The sequence below is a fragment of the Stegodyphus dumicola genome, chromosome 12, assembly GCF_044657685.1.
Source record: "Stegodyphus dumicola isolate Sdum_Otavi_A_Nest chromosome 12, ASM4465768v1".
Taxonomy (NCBI): Eukaryota; Metazoa; Arthropoda; class Arachnida; order Araneae; family Eresidae; genus Stegodyphus; species Stegodyphus dumicola.
Window position 1 is genome coordinate 107,234,725 of NC_140779.1, and position 26,746 is coordinate 107,261,470.

Sequence of the window (26,746 nt, forward strand, 5' to 3'; positions counted from 1 at the left end):
GAAGGCATAAAGAAAGGAGAGAGAGAATACCTTATAATGTAAAACCTTATAACTTCAAATATCGTTCTTACAATCAAACAAATAATTGCAATCAAATGAGTTCGTGTGATTAAATGGGTATAAAGCGCATATATATTTGATATAACGAATATACATGTTTAGCTTATTTTATAGTGTTTTATACAGATTTCCATGATAGGGGTGTAATGTAATATGTGGAAATGATTCATTTGTGCTAACCATTTTGTAAGGAAAAAAAAAAAAAAAGAAGAAGAAGAAATGCGTTTATAAAAAAGAGTGATTTATTTCCACTCGAGAAAACACTAATGGGACAGACAAAAAGAATTTTGTTTAATTCGATGTTCTTTTTAGTTTTAATTAAATTAATTTTTATTTTGCATTTAAAATTTGCATCTCGCAGTTTATTAATAGTACGAAATTCTTCATAGATCTAAAATTTCAAATACTTTTCTTCTAAGGAATAAGTCTTGTCTCTCTCGTGTACAAACATTTAAATCACATTCACGTGTTCGAAATTACGTAAATTGGCGCTTTGATATTGGTAAGTTTGCTATGTATGCTTCCTGAAACGGAACGTACTTCTCATCTTATCATATCATTTTCTTTATTTTCTTTTTCACCGATCATGGGACAGTTATTGGCTGGGTTTAGTTACTTTTCGGCCAAAAGCCCCATCATCCGAACTGTCATATATTTTGCGCTCATGCCATGTCTGTTTGGTCTGTCTTTGAGATGCAAACCAAATATGCAATGTCCGGAAGTCTTGCAGGGAAGAATGGCATGTCTTAAATTCAGATAACTTAACCCAATGCATTACTTTATTTGCGTGCACGGAACAAAATAAATAACCAATGCACAATATATATGTACAAACCAGATTGCAAAAACAACACTATACAACAGCAGGACTGCATAAATATAACACCAATACCATTCCAAAATGCATAAGACTGCATGCATCCAACAATATCAAAGTGACAAGACTATAGAATACTATGAGCATATTAAAAATACACACACACTGAAGTTAAACTATAATGAAATACACAACAAAGAAATGTAAAAAATTACATTTGCACAAACATTTCTAGACAAATACAGAAGCAAGTTTAAAGTTACTTACATGTTGTATATCTATGCAACAAACACTGTATTAGTACAGTATTAACAAGATTAGTATATCCATGCAGATGAAGCATTCAATAAAGCAGTACATAATTGTATAACTGCAAAATCCTTAAGATCACGTATGATATAACAGTAATACAAGCACATTATAACATGTACAAGCAGTAATGCAAGAATTCAAAGCACAATGAAATACTCAATACAAAGGAAAACTAGTATAAGAATATACAAATCTACATGGGGGGCGGAAGTGTTGTAACAGCGAATTATTCCAGGCTGTTGGCTATACTCCTAGCAATGGCAATACAATCTCTGTGACTAAACGCATATCTATTTTTACAGGTGTCTCTGACCCATGCTTATATGTGGATCATAGAAGATTCTTTTTACTATACGAAGAAACGAATAAACAGTATCCAGCATCACCGACGCTATCAAAGCTACAAAGGTCATTATTGAGGTCTAAACGATACATGGGCCTTGCTCTATTAGGTAATTGGTAAACTAAAGACATCCGCTAATTAAATGCTGGCCGTCTTTAGGTTACATTCTGTGCAGTTTTCCGCCCGTAATGAACACGTTCCAGTAGTTCTTCCATTTAGAGAGTTCAGTGTCAAGTATGGCTTTAAGGTACATATAAGGGGCTCATTCATTGAATTTACGGTTAGCTGCGTTTCTCGCAATCTTATTAGCTGTTTCACTATCCAGATCCCAGTGTGGACGGGTACCCTTTTATATGGAAATTTTGATCTCAAACTACCAGGAATTAATAACAGCTGTTTTTGTATTACTTTAATTAGTGGATGACAGTCATGAATATTCTACGAGGTTGACAGAGAATCTGTGCAAATCACTTTGTTATTGCCATTATTAAGAGTGAAATCCAGAGCTGCTTTAAAGGCTACCAGTTCAACCTGAAGCACCGAGTTTAGCGTGAAGCTTCTTACCCTAGAGTGTGGACTACAAGGTCGTTATCCACTGTACACCTGACCAATTAAACATTTAAAACTGTTAACATTAAGTTAACCGGAAAAATATACAAACAATGCTATTATATTTGTAAAAATAAATAAATATTGATGCATTTACCTTTCATTTTTACTTAAGATATGTATGTTTACAAAGAGATCCAATAGCTTTTGCAAAGAATATTCGGTTTTGCATAAGATATAAAAAATGCAAAATCCCCATTTAGAAGACATGCATTAATATTCAAACAAAACAAACCGATAAAGATGAAAAATTTTCATTTTCTAAAACATGAAACAAATGTACAGCCCAGATACATAAGATTCCCTACTTCCTCTTTCACTGAATAACGAAAATTTCAAAGTTTCCATCATTGACCTCTGTCTGACAACTCATTCAGAGAATCCATTCACTTCTTTGGTTCAATCGCTGCAGATACCAAATGCAAAGAACGCCATATGGTGTCCTATGTCCATGAGAGAAGGCTTAAGCAAACTAGAGTGTTTGAAATAATCATATGAAATCCTAAGACATGCGTATCGTGTCCTCGCTCTGCTAGACTGTGTGTCACTCCAGTTTCACGTAGTCTTTGCTTAGAACACAGAGAAAAGTGCAAGTTAATATAAAAGACAAGTAATGCAAAGATATTTTCTTTTACTGTTAGAATATAGCATCCTAAACATAAACGATTTATAGAATTGATTATTTTTCCATCGAAGCCCGCAGAAATTCTGGAGAAAATACGAAAATGTTTTAACCGAAGATGTCTTTATTAGTTCGTTATATCCGATTTTTATACCTCTGGAGGTTTCCTGTAGCAATATAAAATAGCATAAATTGTATAGGAAATTTGACGGGACCTAAAGTTTCATTCGTTATATCCGCTAATCTTTATAAGCCAGCTTCGTTATAGCGGGGTTCGACTGTAGTTTAATATTAGAAACTGATTTATATATTTTTACCTAAAACGGTAATTTAGAAAGGAAAGGAAATAAATAATTAAGAGAATAACTTTGAAAAATAATAAATGTACTGTAAACGTCGCTTAATGTGACCACGGTTAAAGTTATCATTCGGATATTACTACTGAACTCTCAAAGTCCCGCCAGTTTGCATACGAAAACGTGGAAAATATATCACTTATTGTGATCAACCATTCGGTTAATGTTATCAAAATGTTCACAATGTCAATGAGTAAGAAGAAATGAAGTCTATAAGAATCATGATTTTAATTTCAGGCTACATTTGGAACTGAGCCTCAAAAAAGATAGTCAAGAGTTATTTTAAATATGCAAACCTTTTAATAAATAATGAAATAAAGGAAGTTGGATAACTAAAAATGTCTCCAACTAACATGAATTATGAGGAATTAAACGCTTGGATCAATATTGATGTAAACATTCAAGCAGCAGCATCAAAGATGGAAGAAGATATCTGCTTGTCGCTTTGTGAAACAAATTTCCAGAAACATTATGAACAGTTCAAAAATGAACTTTTGCGTAATGATTCCAGATAATTATTTATCAATGACTTTTCCTTAATTAAATTACTGCGGACGTAAGTAGTGTTAATATGTCTCTAGTTGTATTAAATTAAAGTCCCTTCATAGTTTGAAGGAAATATTGTCTTATCGTTTAATGTTATCATTCGGTTATTGTATCAAAATAGTCATGGATAAGCGTGATCAGATTAGCCGACGTCTACTGTAATATAATTTATTCAAATATTTACTATTTTAAAGTCTGAAATTCATGAATTGGAGAAAATACAGGATTATACAGCTAAATCAAGCTTTTAAAAGATAAATCAGGCCATTAAACGATAAATTAAGCCATTAAAAGATAAATTAACTGAAATGGTAAAAAGAGCGTAAAATGTTATTCTTCACAAAAGAGAAAGTTTCTGTTTTTTTCCTTTCCTGTTTTTGATTAAATGACTAGAAAGTCATGTCGAAGCATCCATTTAAGTGCCGCGAGGATATAAAACAATACCAAAGGAACTAATGGCAGCTATCGATTGGAGAAGCTCTAAAATCAAAATAAAGGTTTCATGGTTTCATGGTTGTTAACAGTCAAATGAGAAGGAGTGTTTTTTTTTTATAAAAGAAAGAAAATCTGAGAGTACACAGAGCGATTTCCAGTAGCTTTCATTCGTAAATTAATTAATTTGATTTAAGAAGACATTACTTTAAAAAATGTCAGAAAAGCTAAATTAAATGTCAGAAAGCTAAATTAAATGTCAGAAAAGCTGTCGAAATTAAAAATTCAATACTTGCTTTCTAAAAATGGATTATGAATCAATAGGATTTAAACAAACATGTAACTTAAAAGTTAGATTTTCTGTTTTACTTTGAACACTTTTCTAACTAATGACAGCATAGCTTTTGTCACAGTTGAATTTAAAAGTTGTGTTTTATTTCGAATTCTTTTCTAACTAATGGTTGTGAAGCTTCTCCTACAGTTGAATTTAAAACTGATATGTGTTCAAAATAGTCTTTTAGCTAAAAAACGCTTTCGGAGCAATCTTGCTTTTATTGCATTTAATTTTATTACATTTAATTTAAAATTAGAAGAATTCATGAAAACCAGAATTCAGTGAAAATGATATTTAAACGAAACGACTTAAAAACCGAACTTGCTTGCTTGTGCAAGTTTGTGTGAAAGTGCTTGAAATTAGCCTTAATATGCCTCATACCTTAATAAAAAGAGCTTTTCTTAAAGATCAGTTTTCAAGTGCGTTAATTATGTTTTTTTTATACCTACGCTGTTTCTTTTCATACACGTAATTTTATGAAGGTGTTTGGTCTTGTAATAAAGAAAGTCTCTGTACAGAGTTAAGCAATGCTTTAGAGCAAGGCTTCCAAACTTCTTACATCAACACGTTTTAAAGAAGTGGTTTTCTTTATCAACCTCTTATACTTTTCTCTGTAACATACAGCATAACTTTAACACAAATAATTGTACATAAATAACTTAATTAAACTAAGAATGTGATAAAAATTTAAAAAAAAATGGTTTATTAAATTTAATGTTGTATTATTTTTTGTACTATTTTTTATTTTTAATTTTACAAATACAAACAAGTTTTCAGAAACTAAATCGTGGATCCTAATAGCCCAAAAGTTTGATTTTTAATTAATGTGATGACTAAGCTTGGTGTATTGATGAAATGTCTTTCATAATTGGCATAAAATTGCTTAATTCTCAAATCACATATTTCAGAAATATTTAACCCGTTTCTTGTTTTTCATAGTAAATTATTAACTTGACTAAAACCTGTTTCCACTAGGTATAATAAGAGGGGAATGTCAATAATGTTGTTTTGTAATAACTTTTATTTTTGGGGGGGATATTTCTTTCAAATGAGCTTTAAATTCCAAAAATTAGCGTACACATTTTTTTCTAATCAATGGGATCTTGATTATGATAATTAATTACCGTTGCATATTCGGCTATCGATCGCAGTCAACCCCTTGATTATCATTGATTCCCTACAAAATTTCAAAGATCTCAAAGGGGTCAATACCGATCCCATTGGTAACCCTTGCTTTAGAAACTTTAAATAGTATAACTGAATCAATCGCTGTTCCCGGGTCTGCGTCATAACAAAACGTGGAGAAGGGGGTACATCAAAACCCCTTTAAAGCTTTGTCATTTTGCTATACCAAATTTATTTCTAAATTGGTCTAATTTGCAAAACATCAGCTAAGATGGCAGTTAACCTGGCCACTTAACATTATAAAGACATATTTTCTTCTCGAAATGCTGCCATTTTAACAAATTTGTAATACTAATTGCACTGAGTGCCCAAAATATTACAGATACTCATTTTTAACATATACCAGCAATTACGAAACAGTCAGGAATTGCTTGAGTTAGGAACTGAAGTCAGGCATGCTCATCGTAAGAACAGATAAGTATAGACATCGATGAAAATTAATAAGACGAAAGTTTTGAGTGACTCTGAATGAAGCTTGAGCATAAAGGGCGACAAATCGCCTATATTATGTCTTCTTTCTGTACAACAGTATCTTGGTTGATTAGAGAAAGACATTTGAGCGAATCTTGTTGTTTAGAATGTTTATCTTAACCTTTATCTTGGTTATTTATCTTGGTTGTTTAGAGAAAGACATTTGTTCAGAAAGTACTGGCGAACTAAAGAAAAGAAATATGTTTTAGGATAGACCTACAGAAGATCAACAGCATAACATGTTTGCAATCCAGTACCATACCCAAAATGTATCCAGCCCCATCACAAAACATGCCGAAAAGTACAACACGAAGGACTTTGCAACAGAAGGATTGTAAAAGCAGGAGATTGTTAGGGATGACATTTTTAGCATTGATAAACTGAAAATATCCGATGCTGAGGACGGAGAATCACCAAACTGGACACCTGACGACTGGAAAAAAGTTGCTTAATGAAATGAATTTTACTTCCTGTTCCATCATAACAGTATCAGAATACGACGCAAAAAGAACGAAGTCATTGATCGTTTTTGCGTAATGATAACTCTTTTGGTAAAAGCCTTTTCCTGGAGTACTGTTTGTCCATTCATATTTCTGAAAAAACCTGCAGAAGTACAAAGCTTACCTCAATCAAGTTGCTGATCAGGTACCCTTGTTTACGATAGCCATGTTTCTCAAATGCAGCCACCTTTCACGGATAGTCACAGCTGGAGAGTAGCCGTTGTAAGCTATCATAGTTATCTCAAATTGGTTTAAAGAGCATAATACAGATTCAGATTACTTCCATAGTTAGCTCAGTCGGTTGATCTTTACATTATGGTAACTTGGCGATTTTTTGGCGAAAATTTGGCAACCAACTCTCCTACAGCACTATTTTTTTTCCCCGCCGCCATTTTGTCTTCACGAAGTAAAGACATGTTTCTTTTCTTTTTATCTACTGAACACTTCTTCCAACAATCTACTAGCCGAATTACACTTATGCTAGAAATTTTATCAAACAAAACTGCTTAATCATGACAAATATTCACTGCAAAATTGGGAAAAAGTGCACAATACCATACTCCTTACGCGTTTTTCAAAATAACACATACACATAAACCATGTACACGCCGACTTATTTTTACTTAAAAAAACATCCCAGAATTGCACAAAAATGGCATTGCGCACATTCTTCACTATATCCATGTACACTGCTTTTTTCTCATAAATTAGAAAAATTTCACGAAAATACATGACAATTTTCTCAATCTTTAAACCCGGTAAAAAGAACATATATGAAATTACCTGATCGCGAAAAAGTATTTACCCTTTCCAAATATGAACATTTCCACATATAAAATAAATAAAATATCCAAAAACTTTTACCTCTAAATCATATATTATGTTATAAACGTCACCAACGAATTCATACCGCAACCATTACAAATACTTAGTGTCAGATATTTAAATTATTTCCATGCACGTTTACTTCAACTAAAACGTATACCAAATTCCTACAAACATAAAATTCACAAAATAACTATCATTTCATTAAAATATAATTAAATTCAAAAACACTACTTAAAATATAAATGAGCACATACATTAAATTAATAAAAATTACCTTACAATCCTAATTACTTTAAACTAAATCATTGCTAATCACAATTTTCCCAATAATACCAAATTCCTTTCCACCTTACATTTAGAACAATGTATAAAAATAATATCCTCAAATAATTAAAAATACTAACTTACCTAATCTTCTTCAGAATCTTGATTACGTGGCGGATACACTTTTCTAATTCATTCAATAAAATTATTGAAAGATTTTTTCTGCGAATTTTTCCTCCATACTTCCTCCGCTAAATAAAAAGCAAACTTCTCTTTATCACAATGCCTAAATACCCATTTCGAATTCACTTTAGTTAGGGCCATGGGATCCAAAAATTAACCAACACTGTTTCACACAACACAGAATAAAGCTAAATACAAAATTTCCAGATTTTTTCCCGATTTCCCCCCTTTTCCGATTAAAGAACCGTAATTCGTCCATTAATATCACATGACATATCCCATGATCTCTCATTTCCCTCACGCAAAATAATGCGTAATTGGAACTGAGTACTGCTCACATTATTACCAAAGTCCCAGGTAGTAACCTTTATCGCCTCCAAAATGTCGCCAAACTACCAGTTACCATATTGTAAAGATCAACCGCTTAGTCTTCATACTTCAGTCCTACTCAGCACTAGTGGATCGAAATGCAAAGATTATTCCAAAGCTCAGAAACGCAACCATCTAATCTGAACGAATAGAGCTGCCAGTAATTCATTACAGAGTACTATTAATCAGGAATGCTATCAGTACTTCGAGTCGATGTCGAGAAAAACATGGGCTGTAATAAAACACGCAAAGGAAAAACAGTGTGTTATTAATGGGTATCTTTAATTTTTGCCACTCAGTGTATATAAAAATGCCATTTTTAAACTTGGGACATTGCCAAGATTGCATTTCGAGGATAAAAGAATTCAGATTATATACTGTTGTCCAGTATATTGCCGAAAGGTAAGAAGTAAATATGTTTTTGATATGAAATTTTTGCCAAAAATTCAGATAATTATTTTAATTTGTAAAAAGATGAAAACAGTAGTAAAATTCATACTAAAAAGGGTATAGTATGTAAGGATTCCCTCTTAAACAAGCCAAGAAAGCTGAGAAAATAACATAAATAAATTACTGAAATTGTTCGGGCCATCAATGAAAAGTGACGCATTTCCAGGCGACGCTTTCGGAAGGTTTCACTGAATTTTGGAATAGGAAATGGGCTCTTATATAACCTCTTTAAAGAAGTTCGTTATCCATCATTATTTATTTCTTTATCAGCTAAACTATTTTATTTTCATTTTTGTAACCTATGGACAATAGAGCCTATCTAATTCAGTTTCATTCACGCGAATAACAAAGCAAAACTTATCATCCTTTTCTACAAACCTATCTCCCGAAAGTGAACAAATGTTTTACAAACTTCTATTATAACTCCAGAAGTAAAGCAAATAAAGAAATAGAATTTCTGAAGCGAAAAAGATCTAAGAGTTAGAAAAAAAAAAAAAAAAAGAAAAGAAAAGAAAAGAAAAGCCGAATAAAAGCAAGCATTGCATTTGGCGAAGGAGAAAATTCAGAATTTTCTTCTTTTTAGCAAAGTCGATTGCTTTTTCTTTCTCCTTGAGGCTTCTTTCGAATTTTCTGCCTGTCGTAGAATTGATCTAATATACAGACCGCGTTTCCTGAGTTTGTGTTTACTGGAGCCTCTCACGTCTCGCACAAAAAGCATAGTGTTGTAACCTAGAGTAATCTTTCACGCGGCGAGTTTTCTGAAAGAGACATGCCAAATCATCGCTGAAAAGGGCATGAATTCCCTCAGCTGAGGACTAAGAAGTTTCAGGTGCTTTCCAGGGGAGTCGTTTCCAATGGTTGTTCCCTGCTACTGGTCTTCCGATATCAGTTTTATTGAATTTTACCGAAATAGGATACCGTATGTAACTAACAAGAGATTTCCTATATTGTGCAACAGAATCTGAGATAGAGCTATTCTGCTATAATTTATTTTTAGGAAGTAAAATTTCACGCGCGACATAAATTTCGCTGAAGATCGGAGGCATAAAATATTTCTTTTATAGCAAATTTTCAGTGCATATAAACTTATTTTTGTTTCCTCCAAATATTAATACTTAGTTTTTAAAAAATGTGAGAGTTTCTTAAGCTTCTTTCAACTCGCACTCTTGTTCCCTTTAAAAGAAATTTTTACTTCCTTGTACAAAGTAAAGGAAGTATTGTAATCGCGAAAATTTTCGGGTATCATATTTCAACGAAAATATTCATTTTCATTCAAGCAATTTGAGGATGTTTTTGCGTGACATCTCTGCGTAAGGACAAATAAAGGACGCCATTCCACAAAATGGGTTGCAAAAAGGATTTAAAACGGATTCAAAAGAGATTTTTTTTACGTGGCGTCTGTACGTATGCATGTATCTCGCATAACTCAAACTGTATGTATCTCGCATAACTCAAAAACGAGTAGCATCAGAAGGCTGAAGTTTTGTATATAGGACTGCTATAATATGAAGTTGTTAGTCAGCTTCGTGAACTCAGTTGTTTTTATTCTTATATATTGGTAAAATGTGCATTCTTTGCTTTAAAAATGATCGAATTATGTTGGTTTTTCGGTTAAGGTTTTTATGCCTTTAGTTAATCTGCATGAATAGTAATAGAATTATCAAAAAATTAAAAGTTGTTTAAGTGCATCTAAGCCTAATATTTTTACTATAGCAGCTATATTTGTTTATATTTGAAATTTAGCAGAATAGTGAATTAAGTCAGTTTCTGCACATTCAGTGTCTTTTTGCCGAGTGGGATAAAAAGTAAACTTTCAATTTTGTGCACCGAAAACTCTGCTTCTTGCCCGCTTATATAGAAATTCTGATTTTAATTATACAAATGCTTCTTAATTATTTTAATTTTATTTGGTGTTTTATTTTTTCAATTTTTAATAAAGATATTTTGAGGTTTTATGTATTTTTGCCTTGTCGCAAAGTGCGAACTGAATTAATTGAATGAGAAATATATCTCTAATGAAATTCGAAGAAATAAGTTTAAGTGAAATGCAGGAAAAAATGAGTATAATTTAATATTCCGTACAAGGAAGTCATGTAATGTACACGTCAGATTTTTTAGTAATAAGTTACTATAAGTATGCATATACAGTGGAAGCCGCTTAATGTGTTCTCGGTTAAAGCTGTCATTCGTATATTGTTATCGAATTGTCTAAGTCCTGCCAGTTTGTATATTATCAAACGGTATTGAGTTGTTTGTATTAGTATATTAATTGTATGTATGAACAATTCGGTTAATATAATCAAAATATTATGAAATAAATCTTTGAACTGAAGTAAAGCCATCAAATAAGTGCGTTAAAAAATTCAAAAAAACAAAGAAATATCGTTAAGTAGGGGATTAAGTGGCCTACCATCTCGGTTTTGATTTTATAGTTACCCATTTAAAAGCAGACAAAGAAGCAACCTCAGTTTGGCGTAGATATTGAATAACTTTTTTTTTGAGGGGATCAGATATAGCTCCATCTTCTTCAGGAAGAAAAAAAAAGTCCGCAGGATTTTTTTTCATTTTGGTTATTAATTTTTTTAAAGAAATATCCCTGAAAACATCTACACCAATTTAAGGCATTTTTACTTAATTATAAATTTTACGTTTTCAAGTTCTCTTTCAAAAAAGAATGTCTTTCGAGTATTAAAATTACTGGTACAGTATCGGTCAAATAGTTGCCAGAACCGAGTTATGAATTATGAATCGTTCATAAACTAACTTTTTCACTTCCTTAATTAAAACGTTGTATTTATATACTTCCTGGTATATTTATACGAAATTCCTTTGTTATTTTGAAGCATATTTCTTTGCATCGCTTAGTGTTAAAGTTTTGGTTATCGCTTAGTGTTTATTCGGTTAAAGTTATCAAAACAGTCGTGGAAAAAATTGATCACATTAACCGACCCTTATTGCATTTTAAAAACCTCATTAAAATTCCGGTTCATTTTATATTGGTATTAATCATTTAAGTTAACAGAAGAAAAGTTATGTTTTTTTTTTTTTTACTAATTCATGGCTATTAGAATTTGGGGTACTTCGGTAATATCTCAATCACCATGGTATAATTTGGCAATTTTCTGAAGTAGAGCAAAAATGATAATTTTAAATCGGAGAATATTACATGTTTCATATCATACATGTATGTAATTTAATTTTAGCTATTCCAAAAAATAATTTTAAAAACTGCCAACGAATGATATCTCTCGCTTGTAATTATCACAGGCTACCGCAGCCTTACCGGCCATTTCTAATCCTTCCAAGTAAAATTTAACACTTGTTAGTTCTTTACTCCAGAAGTGCATAAATCTGATTGCTGGTAGAAAATGGCAGACGACTATGCTCGAACTAATTACCGCCTCGAATGCCGACGTGTTCGTTAAACTTATTCATGTTTCATTTCGAAAAACGTATTTCAAAATACAGCATCATCAAATCAAGTCCGTCTCCAATTGGCCACCAGCTTCTATCCGCTAACCATTTTGAGCATCCAACGGCTGTTGTGAGCATCCACAGTCAACATTCGACCAGGCGTCTTGGTACAATATTACCTGCCTTGCTACAATATTGCTTCGTACACTGATTAAGTTAATTCCTTCTTACTTCTACAGTAATACATAAAATTTAATCCTAAAACAATATAGTCTTAAATGCAATCCTAATTATAGTCCTAAATACTGTCTTAATACAAATATTTTTGAATAAATAATATGATCTTAATGTAATTAACAATAATAAAATAAAATACGGTAACAAATACAGTTCCTAAAATCATATTTCATTTAAGAAATATAGTAATAGATCAACGATGCTATTAATAATAGCAGTTTAATGTTTCTTTGTGTTATTTGACACAAGTCGCTACCTTCATTCGCTAGTTTGATCATAATATTGCTGATTAAGGTTGAACTTTTAATGTAGTTGATTAAATCTTTTACATACTCAGTTAGTATTTTTAGAATGTTTCAGATGAAATTCCCTGGTCAGTTGCAAATCTAGGAGGACCACAAAGGCAGGCTTCGAGGACCACTTGCAGTCCGCGAACCAATGCGTAAGAAACACTGTGATGTATGGTTTGCTTTCCATCCTCAATACCCATGCGTTACATAGGACTTCCGAATGGTACGAAAAACAAAGCACAAAATTTGGTACGAAAAGAAGACAACACAAGATTATTAAGTATGAAGATTAATAAACTTTATTGTGAAATTGAGAAAACAGAATAATACGATTATCATTGGTAACTTTGCAAGCTTCATAAAGGAAATTATGTAGGATTTACTTCTTTATTAACTAGTTATCATTTTATTTTTATCGTCACTTCTAATTTCTTCGGCTCCCTCTAGGACTCAAATTATTTAATATATGATTTTAAGAGAGCGCAGAGTCTTCTTGTGTTTAAGAGAGAGTTTTGGCAGTTATATCTGACCGTCTCGCTAATATTTCTCTCAGCGACTGAGTTACTTTAAGCGGTTTTAGTCTAGTCGAAATTGCTCGCGGGAGGGCCTGAGATAATTCTTCTAGGCGCGCTTTGTATCGTAATTTAATATTTGAACTTCTCTGTCTTTCCCTCCCTCTTCTATTTGCGTAAGATGCAGTGTTTGATTTTTGTCACAGTATACCCCTTTTTTTACTAATGTTATCGTCGGAAAATCGAGTGGAGAAAATCTCGCGAACTATTTAATTTCCAAAAGATGGAGTTATAGTAAGAACATAACAAATGAAAAGTAGTCATGGATAAACTTCCGGTAACTATCACAATGTTATTTATGTAAAAGAAACCTACATTTCAATACGAATACGCTGTAATATGTTGTCCAACCGGTATAGTGGGTAGCGACGCTGACTGCAGTACCGAAATGGCCCGGTTTCGAATCACAGAGGAGGCATGGATGTTTATAAATGTATGGTATCTGTGCGGCATGGGGGCAGTCTACATATGCGGCGAGATGAAAGTTCTCTCCAGATGTTGATTATTATCAGCAGACCCATCCAACAGCTCTTACCATCAACAGATTCTCAGACCCGTCCCTCCGGGGTGCTTTCCTTCAAAATTGGTGGCCGAACTGAGCAGAGTTGTACTGCCACATGTATGGGTGCCAACGACAGGCGCAATCTTGCCTCCTCATCACGATGAATTTCGTGAACTTGCTCTGATATCAGACAAAGGAGATTAGTCACAACAACAAAAACAAGTAGCGTTATCGATCCTGCTTAATCCCGTACATTCGTTTTTAGTTTAAAGTAAGTCTAACCACTGATTTTTCATTTTTAGGTCTAAATTCTAAACACTCACTTTTAGGTATTTTTGATCAATTTGTATTCAAGAATTTCCTCCCATAATTTGTATTCAAGAATTCCCTCCATCCCGTAAGAGTCAAGCTCTCTCTCTCTTTTTACTTCCTTGTACGAAGTAAAAAGGAAGTATTGTAATAGCGAAATGTTTCAGGCAGCATATTTCAACGAAAATATCCATTTTGACCGCTACAGAATGAAATTTAACGATGTTTTTCCGTGATATCTGTACGTAAGGACAGAATAAAAGACTCTTTTCCTCCAAAGAAATTATAAAACTGCTTTAAAATGAATTCTGAAGAGAATTTTTCATGGCGTCTGTACGAACGTATGTACGTACGTATCTCGCATAACTCAAAAACGAGTAGCCTCAGAACGTTGAAATTTTGTATATAGGACTGCTATAACATGTAGATGTGCACCTCGTATTTTGGTTGCAATCGGCCACACCAAACGTATATAAATATATTTATATATATATATATATATCCACTCTGTTACCCGGCTCAGTAATCTCAGTTTCTTTGCTCTTATATGTTTGTAAATTGTACATTTTTTGCTTTAAAAATGAGTAAATTATGTTGTTCTTATCTTCCGGTTAAGGTTTTTATGCCTTTAGTAAATCTGTATGCAATATTTTTAGAATTATCAACAGTTTAAAAGTTGTTTAAGTGCAGCTAAGCCCAATTGTTTTTACTATTACAGCCATGTTTGTTTATATTTGAAACTTAGCGGAATAGTGGATTTGTTGACAATCTAGAGAAACTAACCTTCACTACAACAAAGAGAACGCATTTTTTTTAATTATTGCGAATTAAATCATGCTTAATCCTGTCTGGAATGTTTTCGAGGAAATAAGTGTTTAAGATTTACATCGTAATTTTTAATACAGATATTTTGAGTTTTTATGTATTTTTGACTTGTCGCGAAGTGAGAACTGAATTAATTGAATGAGAAGTAGTCAATTGTCTGTGAAAAACTTTTTTTTACTTTTTGTTTTGTTTGCTTAATTTCTTTTATACATCCTTCTAGCTTTATTATAGTATTTGAATAGAACACGTGGCAACGATTAGATAATTCTTTAAATGATATAAATTTTGTGCATTCGGAGTTATAATATGAATGAAATATAATACTGTTAAGTGAACCTAGCGCCAGAGTGTCGCTATGGTAAACAAATAGAGTGAATTTTAAAGAATGCATTTATTCTAGTGTGGTTTATGCGCTGTCGGCGAAGTAGATTTAATTCAATCCAATAAGTTTAAATGAAATGCAAGAAAAAATGCCTATAATTTAAAATTCCGTACAAGGAAGTCATGTGGTGTACACATCAGATTTTTTTTAGTCGAAGTGGCTTTATTCAGAGAGGGCCATTAGTCTCATTGTGTCAGAACCTAATGAATCTACAAGTGGCACCCGCATTACGATAATTCGTCACCATCTGGATTTGGCGGCTGAGTTCCGTATTCCCCGCTCACTCTTTAAGTATGGAAGAATATAGCAGTTTTCCTCATTTTATCACGTGCTTTCTTGGTGTTATACGTCAGGCAAAGTACGTAGGAAACACGTCAGGCAAAGGCACGCAGGAAAAATGTCAGGCAAATAAAGAATGTTGATAAATAAAAAATCGTGAAATCTGGAATTGGAATTTTGGCAAGCGCATTGTTCATTTTTCATGCTTCTTGCCTCGAAATTAATAAAATTATTCTGAAAAGTTCACTCGTATCCCTCTCTTCCAAAAACGATGCAAATAATATGATAATTCTTAAGAAGAAGTCAGAGGTCCTTTTCAATATTTTACATAGGACAACTTATAAAATTGCACCATAAGAGAAGGAAAGTTATTAACACAATGTAACTTACAATGGAGCTGCATACATTCATAATTTACGCTCTCCCCCCAAAAAATACCTTTCTGAAATTCGTCTGTTAGTTAAGTAAATGGATGTCGAGAGGTTTAATACGAAAAAAAAAAAATAACTTTGAATTGCATTAAATAAAAATAGTTATTTCGCAATCTCAGCAGCATAGGAATTGCAACCAATGCACCTTTCTGGAAAATAAAGAAATCCGAAACTAAGAAAAATTTGGAATATTCTCTTAACCTCTTAGGATTCTATTCCTTTGCGGGCTTTGATATTTTCGTTTGAGAAGTCTTTTCTGTTGCTGAAAGAGAGAGGGAGACAGAATGTGATATCTTATTGAGGTCAGCATTTCTCTAGTAGCTAGAGATTAGAAATAATAATATTTATTGTAACTGAAAAGAATTAGTTTTCTATATTTATTTTTAATCAGAAGAGAAAAGCTTGTTTTCAGTTCATATTATTTTAAACTTACTAGCATTATATTAAAAACACTATTTAATACATAACGTTTTAAAATTTTTTCAAGTTTTATTGCCTTTAATGTTTTTCTGTTATTTTACCGGATTACTGTGAAATATCCTTAATCCGTATAAATCAAACATTGCTCGACTGAAGGAGATTTTATCTTTCAGTAAACACCAGATAACTTACCACTGTTTAAAACTGGGAAATTTACACCCCATTTGTGGAGAAGAAACGCGTCTAGGCATAAAGAATGTTTATAAATAAAATATGCTTTTTTCTGCAGTCCTTCGACGGCGATACCTTTTAAGGCGACAAGAGATTCCAATGGCTATGGAACGCCGTATGAGTTCCATTGCCTAGCATGTGACCGTTAATCTCAAGAATGTAAGACAAGAATTTTTTTAATTCTTCTTATATTTAGAACGCTGGGTCGGTATTCCAGATGCCCGTGGTTCGATTCTCGGGGAAGGCGGTTGCATATTTTTCATCTTTTCTGCTTCCAATTAACCTAATGACTCTACATAGTAAGCTCAAACGATAAGCCTTAGTGCAGAAGGCTTATCTGCTCGTGAAAATGTATTTGTAAACCATTTTTCTAGAAGACGAAAGTCATATTCCCAATACACAAGGGTGGAAAATATTCAATTATTCAGGCAAATTATTACTCAGCTCGGTCTATTTCTCGACGAAATTATTATAATTCGATAGTTTTAACAATATGGCTATTGGTTGGAAATCACGGTTAAAATAAGAACGTAACATAAACACAAATACTTTACATTCTACAGCACACAATTGAAAGCAAAAGCGTAAATCAAATGAACTTTTAATTTGTAATTTCATTAAAATTTAAGTAAAGAACATTTTATTTAAATTTTTATGTTTTTGTACACTTAATGTCTAAAGCGAGTGTTTGCATTATCTTAAATAATATATAATATTAACTTCAGAACTTTTATATCTTCAACATTTTGAACAATCAAAATTGAAAATATATATATATATATGTATATATATATATATATATATTTTACCCCAAAGTTTTCAACAATAAATGATACAAATGAAAGGAAGTTTCATTTTTACTTCCTTTTACGAAGAAAAGTAAGTAGTGTAAAGAGAAAGAATCTCAGATATCGTATTTCAACGAAAATATCCATTTTGACCTCTTTTGAAGCCATTTGAATGATTTTTTTTTCCACGTGTCGTCTGCACTCAAGGACAGAATAAAGGACTATTTTTTTCAAAAAAAGATTATAAAATGCATTTAAAATGGATTCAGAAGAGATTTTTTCGGGACGCCTGTACGCATGTACGTTTGCGTGCATCTCGCTTAAATCAAAAACCATTAATCACAGAACGTTGAAATTTTGTATGTGATGTTCTCCTTCCTGCTCTTGCCTCAATCAGCTCTTGTGTTTATTCTTATACGCTGGTAAATTGTGCATTTTTTGCTCTAAAAGTTATTGTATTATGTTGTTGTTATGTTCTGGTTAAGGTTTTTATGGCTTTCGTTATTCTGCATGCAATAGTTGTAGAATTATCATCAATTCAAAGTAGCATTAGGCATAATGTGACCGCTATTTGTTTATATTTAGAACTGTTAGTAGTATAGTAAATTAAGTCAATTAGTGTACCAAATTCAGTGTTTTTTTGCACAGTGGAACAAAAAGTTAGCTCTAAATTTTTGTGCACCAAAAGTTTTGTTTTTCTGCCATTAGTGAAATTGCTTATTTTTCTATAGAAACTCTACTTTTAATTGCAAAAATTTTTTTTTTTTTTTTTTTTTTTTAACTATTTTTAACATAAATGTTTAGAGTACGTGCGGCATGGGGAGGCACTCTAAATATGCGGAGAGCCTTGAGCTTTAGCAACAATAACAACAATAATCAAGATATTTTGAGGAGTTATGCATTTTTCCTTTGCCGCGAAGTGAGAATTGAATTCATTTAATGAGAAATACATATCTACTGAAAATTGGGGAAATAAATTTAAATGAAATGTAGTAAAAAATGTGTATAATTTAATAGGCCATGAAAAGAAGTCATGTGATGTCCACATCAGATATTCATTTATTAAGCTAACAGTGCCTATGCGGTTGATATTATGTTTAAGAGAAGATACCTTTGACAATATCTTGCTTAGCGAAGGTAGCTTTGCATGATATGGAAGTTTATGGCTAAGGTTATCTTTGTATAATGTCAGCATTTACAATCTGTCTGTACAAAGTTTTGTACAGAACCTTATGACAGAAGAAAAAGGCACAAGATCCTCAGTTTCCAGTATGGACTTTTAGAAGACCTTGTTGTTAGAAGCAGAAGAGGATTAGGAAAATTAATTTTGGCTTGCTTTGTTTAAATTAAATAAATAATTTTTCATTGAATAATTTTTCATAACTTTTACTTTAATAATTGTAGAGACATTAGGTATTTTTTGAAAGCAAGAGTCATGAAAAATTAGTAACGCCATCCCCGGGAATCGAACCGCGGACCTCTGGTATACGCGCCCAGCGTGTAGACCACCACACCACGAATGCATGCTAAGAAGGCGGGAGAAACACCTTATATAATCAATTCGAATATCTTCCGCATTGGCAGTTTGAAAAAAAAAATCTTCTAATGACGCGCTATTAAAGTTCCAAGGAAAATTATGACTTAAGCACATTGCCTATTTAAACTCTATACAATTTTAGAAAATTGCGACTAATGATAAATTACAGCTCATAATGTAATTTGCATTTTTAAAGCAGAAAATATTTTTTATCTAAGCTTGTATAACTTTAATGAAAATATTAAAAAAAAATCTTTAAAAGTCGGGTTATTCTTCCAGGGGGGAAAGATTGCAGATATACATGAAGATCCTCATAAAAAAAGGGAAATTCTAATCAGATTCTCAGCATAAAACGTCTTTGTTCAGATGAAGTCGTGAGAGTGATTTATTTTCTACGCAGCCTGAAGGTAAGCTTGAAAAAGAAAAGCCTTTTATTTCCTGCAGAATCTTATAAAAGAAGGGAAAATGTAATTACTTTCAATAATGCTGAGGCGGTATAAAATGTAATTTATTATGGCTGCAAACTTCAAAGCGAATCAAAATTCAGCTTTAATTTTTCAATGGTCATATCAAAGCCAATAAAGCTCCTAAACAAAGGCTAGTATCCTAATATCCTATCTAATTTTAAAATTACTGAATATTAGTCAGTGAGATATTACGATTTTATTAAAGATAAAGAAATTAAACTTAATTATTATATAAAATTATTCTTTTATATAATATTCATATATTTTCTCACTGAAAAAAAATGATAATTTTAAGAGTTAAGATGCCTAATATTTTGCTTAAATTAAATATTAAAGAAGAAAAAGTAATATATAATTGAACCAAAAGTAGATATCTGTTGTGATTAATCTCGCTTGTCTTAAATCAGAACAAATCCATAAAATTCATCGTAGCGAGGAGTCAAGGTTGCGTCTGTCATTGCTAAGAGCTTTGGCACCAGGCGATAGTACGACTTTGCTCAATTGCGTCGCCTGTTTTGAAGAAGATCAGCCCCTCGTCGGAGGCGACGAGTCCGAGTGTCTTCCAGAGCTTTTTCCCTACAAACAACCTCTCAAGAGGATTTTTTATCTTGCCTCCTATTTCGAGTGTCCCCATGCCGCACAGATACTATACAATAGTAGCAATCTTGCCCTTTACGGGATTCGAAGCCGGTTCCATCGGTGCGGAAGTCAAAGTCACTAACCTCTATCCCGGTTTGGCGGCAAAAGTAGATATTTATTTAAAAATCATAGCATGAGGGGGAGGGGGTAAATCAAAATCCTAAATTAATGAAGAGATGGTATTAACATTAACGTCTAAAATAAAATACAACAAAAAAGGATTTATGCAGTAAACTTTTTTTAAAAATGTATATAATAATTAAAGCATTAAAAGTAGAAAAATAATTTATCGTATAGTTTAACGGGAATAACATATTAAATAATACTATTTACAAAATTGATCTACAATCTTATATCGTTAATAAGAAAAGCATGGAGCGCCCATTATAAATTTAAAAAGATAGTGGCTTATACATTTGACAATGAAATTAAATTAACAGATTTCGCTATTTAGGCGTCTCACGTTTTTATAATTCGCAACTTAAAATTGTAAACGAATTTTGTAAATAGAATTATTCAATGTGAATTATTCGATCTGAATTATTCTCATTAAGCTATGTGATTAATCATTTTTTCCTTCTAGTGCATTAATTATTATATCCATTTTAAATTGAAAAAAAAAATCTTTTCTATAAAAAAATTTTTGTGTTTTATTTTTTCTTTCTTAGTTACATGTTATCAATGATTAAATCTCTAGTCATTACTAAAGCACAAGCAAAAAATTATAGGAAAATTATGAAGTTTCTGAAACTGGATGTAATACCAACGTTACATCGAGCACTTTACTTGCAGCTAAAATGAAAAGAAAAAAAAAAAAAGCAATATCGCCAATTCGTCATTAAATGAGCCAAGATGACAAACTTCAACACCACGTGCGCCGGCATGGCATGGAGAAAGCAGTTTTTCCGGAAAATGTTTTTCTACCGTCTGTTTCAGACCAGAACATATTTTTAAAAATTATAGGAAATCGTTCCATTAATATTTTTTTATCATTGTTCTTTTAAAAGAGGGCAAATTTTTTTTTTGCTATATTTTGTTAAACTCTCAAAACTTTACATTCTAAAAATGTTTAGATACTGAAATTTTAAAATCATAATCGTTAAATAGTCTAAAATTCGAGGGAATTTAAAAAATTGCCAAAACTTCAGAAATTATGTTACAATCTTCATCCAAATTTCATTGAAAAGGTTATTTTCCTCTGTATTCGAAGGTGAAAACAGCAAAATAAGCAAATTTTTTGCATGCAGTCTGTACGTATAGACAGAATAAACGACTCTTTTTCCAAAACGAACTGTAAAATGTATTAAAAATGGATTCAGAAAAGATTTTTTGAACGGATGTATGTATCTCGTAGAATGTTGAAATTTTGTATTTGGGACTGCTATAGCATCTAGTTTTGTACCTCCCTTTTTGGCTGCGATCGGCCGCATCAAACGCATGTTGGTAAATTTTGCATTTTTTTCTTTCAAAGTTATTGATCTAAGTTGTTCTGGTGTTCCGGTTTAAGGTTATGCCTTTAATTAATAGGCATGCGATAATTTTAGAATTATCAACAATTAAAAAAATTAAGTGTCGCTCGGTCTGACGTGGAGTCTATTTGTTTACATTTGTAGCTCTTAGTAGTATAGTGAATTAAGTCAATTGGTGCTCCAAATTCTGTGTCTTTTTGCTCAGTGGGATCAGAAATTAACTTACATCAGTTAAGTTAAATGAAATCAGAAGTCATTAAATGTTTGCGTACCAAACATTTTGACGTTCTGCCTATTGGCTCGTTTTTCCGTAAAAATTCAAATTTTAATTACAAAAACTATTTTTCTTTAATTATTTTTAACTGTATTTGCTGTTTCAGATTTTTCTTTATTTCATAATTTTTAATGAAGATGTTTTGAGATATTTTGTATTTGTGCCTTGCCTGAAAGTGAGAATGGAATTGACTGAATGAAAAATATATCGCAAATGAAATTCGAGGAAATAAGTTTAAATGAAACGCAGCAAAAACTTTATACAATTTAATAGGCCGTACAAGGAAGTCATGTAATGTTCACATCAGATATTTTACATGAATGACGCGGCCACATATTTTTCTCATGTTATTTGTTCTCTTATTTAGTATGGTAATATAAAATGCTAGGATTTCACACTAGATCAAAGTAACATGTCTTCGAAAGGAAACACTAGAACTGTCTTCCGTCCTTTCAAATACGCATTGCTATTATCTAACTCGTAAATTATTTTAATACTATTATTTTTCCCCATAGAAATTTAACTAAATAATAAAATGATAAATTATTAGATTATTATTAAATTAAATTTTGTCGTTGCTGTTGTTGTTGCTAATAACTCACTTGTATTTTCCTATAGTCAGCCCAAGCCCACGAAATTCCTCGTTGCAAAGAGCGTAAGTTTACGCCTGCCGTTGGCAACAGACTTGAGCACCCTACAGGTGACAATGCGATTAGCAATGCGATTCAGCCCCCCGATTTTGATGGAGAGCACCCCGGGAGGACAGGTCCGAGTGTCTCTCACTCCTCTTCCTTTACCACCAACAACTCGAGCGGACTTTCGGGTCTTCGCGTATTTAAGGTGCCCCCATGCCGCATGGACACTATACACTATGCATCCATGCTATTTCCGGGATTTGATCTCGGGCTCTTCAGCACGGCAGTCAGCAACGCTAGCCACTTCACCAGTTGGGTGGCATTAAATTTAATTTATTAACATTGATTACTAAAACTATCAGAAGGCTGATTACAGATAGGGAGTGGGAACACTAAATCAATAACCTAAGATGTTGCATCCGTAGCAGATTATTTTATTACGTTATAAGTTTAGTTCCATAAATCTTCATTCGCCATTATTCAGTCTTTGTGCTATTTAACTGCTAGTATTTAGTATTAAGATCACAAATTTAATTTCCTGTCTAGTAAGTAAGTGTTCTGATTAATTATTGGATAATTAAATGAATTTGCCATAAATTTCTACAAAAACATTTCCTCCTCGTGATGCCATTTTTTTTTTAATTCAGAAAAATTATAAGAGTCTCTTTTATAGTGGCTTGAAAAATTCGCAATGTTTTATGCCTTTCTTTTTCTCCTAAATAAACCATACGTGTACAATTTAGAACATATGTTAGCTAGATAAACAGCAATTTTTATGCGATTAGCATTAAATTATTCAACGGCTCACAATAGAAAAGGGGGAAAAAACCTTTCGGTTTTAATAAAAGGAGAAGATTCGCTGAATATGAAGAATTGCACAATATAGTAAGAGTCATTAAACGTCAAAGAAAAAGTGTGAAAAATTCTTGAGCTCTAAAACTTGGTAACACCTGTCGCTGTAATAAGCGATTCCAGTCTTTTGAATTACATTTTTTTTTCCTTAAGCCTTTTTGTTATTCAATTTATCTTTGGTGTATCGTAAAAACTCTTTTCCGTGATTTAATATTAAATTTCTTAAAAGGTCTTTTTTAATATTAATCAGCAATAGGAAATGTTTATTCATCGAACTTAACAGATGTCGCGCTGCCCTGTAATTAAGAAACTATTGCTTTGAAACTGTTCTCATCTAAAGTTTCATTTTGAACAGGTTTGATGATAAAATGTTCACTTTTTTTTCCGGAGTTCAATCTTGGTTCCTTACATGGTTCATGTAAATGTTACATTACATGAATATTTGATTTCCCACAAACAAGCAACGAAGATAAAAAATGTTTCTTTGGAAAATCCACCATGAAGATACTTTGGCTGATAATCTATGCGTACTTTGCCGCAATGAAAAATCAAACCAACTACGTTAAGGTTTCATACTGTCAAGGAGTATTAAGTAACACTCGAAATATTTGCAGTCTTGGACGATTTTACAAATGACAGAGCCAGTTTTTTTTTGTGTGTGTGTCCTTTCTCTTTTTTAATTTGGGAACAATTCATTCTTTTTTAATTGAAATGGATTTGAAGGTTTAGTTAGTGGATTGGGAAGAAAGTAATTTGGGTTGTTTAGTGGGGAATAAAACTCAGTTTTTTCCATAAAAAATTAACTTTTATCAATCAAATACCTTGCATCCTGATCGACAACCTTTTGTCATCTTTCTGGCAAAGACTTGATTCCGCACTCATGAAAAATATGGTCTTTATCAACAAAAAAACTCAAGCAAATGCGATGATGTCATCGTTATTAGCGAAATTTTTACCATGTAAGAAGTTTTGCAAATTTCGAAATAAATGATAATCTGATGGAGCAAGGTCGGGGCTATATGGCGGATAAGACAGCATTTCCCAACCAAGCACCAATGATTTTGTTTTCCATTCGTACGTGTTGCTAAAGACGTGTGAGCTCTTGCATTGTCGTGGAACACGATTCCTATGCGATTTGGCGATTCTCGCCTATCCTCTTTCATTACTTCCTTCAGTTTCATCAGTTGTTGACGTTAAACATCTGGGTTGATCGTTTGGTTGCTTAGGAGCTCCTCAAAAACACACCTTCGTAATCCCACCATATCAAGAGCATAACTTTTTCTGATGCAATTTGGCTTTCAATATGATTTGCGCTGATTCATCATGTTTGCACCATTATGTTTTTCGATTAATGTTGTTGTAGACGATATATTTTTCATCATCAGTGATAATTCGTTTGAAAAAAGGATCGACTGTATTACGTTAGAAAAGCCTATTGTTGATGATTTTTTAAATATTCGGGCACTTTATTTAATAGCCATTAGACTTGGGTCGCTACAAGGGACGGAAGTGGGGCCATTTCATTATGGAAGCACTTAATAGGTGGGTACCGCTGCCTGCTCTGAAGAACTTTCAGAGACCATGCCCTCTCCGGAATTCCAAAACAGGTCCTTCGCTATGGCAGTCAAAGTCACTAACCACTATACCGGCTGGGCGGTGTATTGCAGATATTGATTTGTTGTGTTAAGTGAATTTCTTCTAATCAATGCGGAACCCAAATATGGAGCTTCCAAACGAGACCAAGACGTTTTATGTGGTTTTGAATTAACCTACGAGATACATTTTACCTTTTTGTAATATCTCGAACAGTTATACGAAGATTCGATTCAATCCCGTTTTAATTTTTTCATCAACTTCAAATGGTCGGCCAGAACGTTGGTCTTCTTCAAGTGAAAAACCTTCAAAACGAAACTTTTTAAAAGAATTCTGACACATACTTTTTGTTAAGCAATCAACACCATAAACTTTACATATCTCTTCGTGAGTCTCAGCCGTTTTCGTGCCTTTATGAAAAGAAAAATGCAAAATATGTCGGAAATGTTTATTTCGGACTCCATGCTAAAAGTGATCGTAAACTAACAGTTCTAAACAAAAAGAATCAGAATTTGGTTCCATAGAAACCTAAGAGTATCGGCTGCCAAATCTCAAAAGAAAAATTCATAAGATTGGTGAAAGAATAATAAATGCTATCTATTTGTGCAAAACTGAAAAGACTTTCTTGCCACCCCGATAGATTATCTTAATATCGCAAAGCACATCAGAACTATCTTCCTCAGGGGAAAGAAAGAATTTCCGAAAGAAAGTAGCTTATATGCGCATTATGTATGGAGAAATCCACGAATACCAACCATATAGCCAGCCTCTTCGCCTGGTAACTAAAATGAATCGAACTTCCAGTATTCAGTAACCACTCGGCCAATGGTGCGGCTGAATTTAAAGAAACTAGACTTCACAGAAAAATGATTTCTGCAATTTAATCATTACTTTACAAGCGATCCAGCATCATCATAAATAATAACCTACTAACTGAAAGAAAACAATCAAGAAGATGTCTTAAGTTTCTTGCCTTAGCACAGACCTGTGGAATATTATATTCAGCAAGGTTATTTCTTATAAACAGAGGGAACATATATAATTGATTTCATTTGCAGACAATGTAGCCTTTCTAGTGAAAGGAATCTGAAGGGTTATTCTGGAATGCAGCTATAATGATACTCTTTAAAAATACAGTGAACTTTTGCAATAAAAAAAATTAATCATCTCGGGGAAAAAATCGAAAATTATTCTAATTCCAAAACCGGATAAAAATTTGCAGTGCCATCCTTGCATTAAAAGTCAATAATAAAAAAAAAATAAAATACTTCAGGAAATAAAAGTTTTAGGCTTAATATTAGAGTCCATGTTCAACCACACTTTTACAATATACGTAAACTCAGGAAATCTTAACAGCGCTTTTCAGAATGCAGGAATACACGTGAGATCTTCAATTAGAAATACAAAATATCCTTTATCGTACAGTAATTGAAAAGGCAGGACTTCACAAAGCAGCTATTTTGGCATACCCAATGAACGCACGCAAACGAAGAACACTGACTTCAGTATCACGACAACTCCCTCCTGCAAACAGCAAAAGAGTTTCGTATAACACCAACTGCCGCTTTATGTGGGCTAATAGGAATTCCTCCACCGGACATTCGACCAGAAGAAGCAGCTAACCCAGAACAAGTTTTACAACTAAAAAAAACTATGATACATTAATAATTAAGAAATTAACTATTGTGTTATGAATTTCCAAGGAATCCCTATTTGCGGAACCCAGAATTAGATTCAAATATCAAAACTGGCATCATGTAGAGACATTAGAATATTTCGAAGCAGGAAAAATGAAAAATGAGCAACGTCTTCGCCGGGAATCGAACCACAGTCCTCTGGAATACGTGCCGAGTGTGCTATCCACTACACTACGAAGGCATGCTTGCTAAGAAGGCGGGAGAAATATTTTACATACTTCC

General features: G+C 32.7%; 1 protein-coding gene across 1 annotated transcript in view; it reads right to left on the bottom strand.

Moving 5' to 3' along the window:
* The window catches only part of LOC118203975 (uncharacterized), a 55,718-nt gene that overhangs the window by 11,648 nt on the left and 17,324 nt on the right, over positions 1–26,746 (bottom strand). The gene's annotated exons all lie outside the window — the stretch shown is intronic.